Raw genomic sequence first — 3591 nt, forward strand, 5'->3', positions numbered from 1 at the left:
TTGAACAGAAGGTATTAAAATTTCTTTTGAATCGATTTTCAGTTCTTAAGAAAATGTAAGTACTTATACTCAAAGCTAGATTTTCACCTCCTTTTGGAGAAAAAGAAATCTGAGAGTATTAGGCATAGATTCCAATAGAGCTGAGAGGTGGGGTCAGGCTTGGGTGTGGGGAGAGGTACAGGATTCCCCAGTATTTCCTTGCCCCGCCTGCCTTCTGTAAGTATTTGAGTCTGTGACCCATGAGAAAACTGGTTGTGCAAGTCATGGGAATATAAGAGATCATTCAGGCAGAACAAGGAGAATTCCAGGCAACAACCACATTTCAGGACAGACAGCAGAGGGGAAGATTGCAACGGGGATTGAGAAGCGTGGGCTGGGAGAGGGGGAAAGCAACAAGAAGGCAAAGGAGTAAAAGATAGAAGAGAGGAACCTGCTGTGTGAGGCTACTGAAGAGCTGAGGAGCATGCGGTCGAAATGGGTTGTTCATGTAAATGTGCCGCGTTGTGGTGATGGTGAGGTTGTCGGAGCCTATTAATGTTAAAAGGAAAAGTGCGAAATCAGCCTGCAGGTGCAATTCTCTGTATCTGCCCTAGAGAAATGAAATTCTCTATATAAGTAGAGTGCACAGGGAGAAGGGGTAAAGGGCACCCTTTGTTGATTTATCGATTGTTACAGTGAAGAACTAGAAACAACCTGAATGTCCATCAGGAGTTTGAGACCAGCCTGGCCAACATGGTGAAACCCCGTCTCTACTAAAAACACAAAAATTAGCTGGGCATGGTGGTGGGCGCCTGTAATCCCAGCTACTCGGTAGGCTGAGGCAGGAGAATTGCTTGAAACCCGGGAGGTGGAGGTTGCAGTGAACAGAGATCGTGGCACTGCACTCCAGCCTGGGCAACAGAGCAAGACTCCATCTCAAAACAAAAACAAAAACAAAAAAAACACAAATAAAACAAAACTCACACACCGGAGTAGAGTTATAGGTAAATACAGCGTTATAGGTAGCCTGTGCTGTGGCTTCTTCCCCTCTCCTCCTCCCTCCTCTTCCACCTCCACTTCTTTAGAAACAGGGTCTGAAGAAAATGCATCACACGTACAATACTAGATACCCTTGATGTTCCTGAGATTGGGAATGAGTGGTTAAAAGTGAATTTAATATTTACCTTTATCTTTAAGTTTTTAATTACTATTTTAACGAAGAAAGTACTGTTCTGTATCACTTGTGCAATTAGAAATTAATGTAAAGCATAGCACAATGGATTTAGTGTTTTGCAAGGGCTGTTTCAGCAGTGGTGGGAGTGGGAACAGATTACAACATTTTGTGAAGTAAATGCGAGGTAAAGCAACAGAAATTGAAATTGAGGGGAAGAGCAACTTAAGGCTGCAGGGTGGCTGGGATGGGGTAGGGGAAGAGAGTCGAGGGGAACTTTTTTGCTGGTTCGCTTTTAACTGGAGCGACCCAAAAGCTCACTGAAAGGGCATGTTCCCTTCTCCTCAGAGGGCGTTGCTCCTACAGTTCAGCAATGGAATTTGTTTCTGAGTTGAGATCACGCCTATAATTTACATCCCGACTCTTCTGATACAGAAAAGCCTAGAAGGAAGTTGGTGGGAAATATAAGTAGTTTGATTGGTGGGATCAGACTATAATCTCTGTATAAAGGCTAAACATTTGTATGGGAGAAATGCTGCTTGAAATAGGATGCAAAGGCATGTCCACCGATGGAGAAATTATTAAATGTTATAATAATCTATGGGTAAACTATTAGGTAGTTATTAAAAATAATGTTTTCCAAGTTTTAGAAAAATTGTAGAACATGGGAAATGCTGGTAATACAATGATGCATTTTTAAAAGTGCATGTTACCAAACTTTTTATGCAGTTGAGTGCTTACCAAACAGTATTTATGCATAAGGAAAAAAAAGAAAAAGTAGTTAAAATGGTAACAGTGGTTCTCTCTGGGTGGTGGGGAAATTGGTGATTCTATTTTTCATGCATTTCTGTTGACACAACAATTTTCCATCAAAAACATGATTACTTTTATAATTCCCCGAAGGAACTCTTCTTAAAACTGTAGTTTGAAAATCATTTAGGAGGGAAGGCAGCCAAGGAAGGGTTCCTGTTTGGCAAAGAATCAGGCAGGCAGGCCCAAAGCCGCCTGGGCTTGGAGTTTGGAGTCTTTTTTTCTCCCACCTTTTCCCCAAATATCAAATGTCAGGCTTCTATGCAGTGAAAAGGACCTAGAACTATTAGCTTCCGCAAGACTGGGTAACAAAAGTCAACTCTTTCCCGCTCCCAACTCAAGGGGCTGTTGTGCGTTCTTAACTTTGTAACAGGAACACAGAACTCTAGGGAACTGTAGACACAAGGTAGCAACAAAGATGTGGCTTCTGTCTCCTCAGGCTGACCTGAGTGAGTTGTGTGATTCACAGAGAGAAGAACTTTGCCCACCTGCCTCATACTGACTGGACCCCCACCCCTACCTTCCCCTGCATGGCAGGAGGGGTTGCAGCCTCGTGATTAAGTCTGTAAACTGGGAATTACACACTCCCATTGGGAATCCTTGTTTTTTTGCTTAACAGTTACTGTGGCTTCTGGCAAATGCTGTAAGTTCTTTATACCTCAGTTTTCTTATATGTAGAAAGGGGATGAAGAACCCCACTCACTGGGTTCCTCTGAAGATTAAATCATACAGGAGAACATGCAACAGTCGCTGAATCAATGATTTCATTCTCAGGTTCTCTAATTTTGTTTTCTTTTCATCTGGCCTTACGGCCATAATTCAAGTGATAAAATCAGAAAGGAAATGGCGGGCTGTGGTGGCTCTTGCCTGTAATCCCAGCACTTTAGGAGGTGAGGGGGGAATATTCCCTGAGGCCAGGAGTTTGAGACCAGCCTGAGCAGCATAGCTCAAAATATTCTCTACAAAAAAATTTAAAAGATTAGCTGGACATGGTCTTAGGAAGCTAAGGCGGAGGATCTCTTGAGCTCAGGAGTTTGAGGCTGCAGTGAGCCATGACTGTGCCACTGCATTCCAGCCTGGGTGACAGACCCTGTCTCAGAAAAGAGATTTGAGGGGAAAGATTCTCTTTTTAATCTGCAGATTTTTAAAGCAAGGGTCCCACATTGCAGGTTTGGCAGTCATTCATTCAGGTCAATGAACACATCTGTGGAACACTGTCGTGTGCTGAAGCTTCCCTTCAGTATACAGTCAGATTCCACAGAGATTTTATGGTTCTGTCATGTTTTCTTCAAATAGATCCTGAAAACAGCCGATCCTCATACCTCTTCTGCGACCGTGCTAATCTAAGGTAGCATTGTCTCTCACTAAGGGATAGTTTTCATTCTTCCCACTTCCAGCAACTTCAGAATCAACCAAAGTAGGAGAAGAATCACTCTGGAGAGTGTAGCATGGTGTGTGGAAGCCCAGGGACTTTGGAGGCCAGGAGACCTGGGACCCTGAACCCTGCCTCGGTCAGTTACTCACTTGCCTGCAGTCCCCCAGGTAGCAAGTGGCAAAGCCACTGTTCACACTCACAGCTTCCAGGTTCTGGAGATCGCACTCTGTTTTTTTGTTCATTTTCTTCATTTGTT

Source organism: Callithrix jacchus, chromosome 5 (genome assembly GCF_049354715.1).
Source record: "Callithrix jacchus isolate 240 chromosome 5, calJac240_pri, whole genome shotgun sequence".
Classification (NCBI taxonomy): domain Eukaryota; kingdom Metazoa; phylum Chordata; class Mammalia; order Primates; family Cebidae; genus Callithrix; species Callithrix jacchus.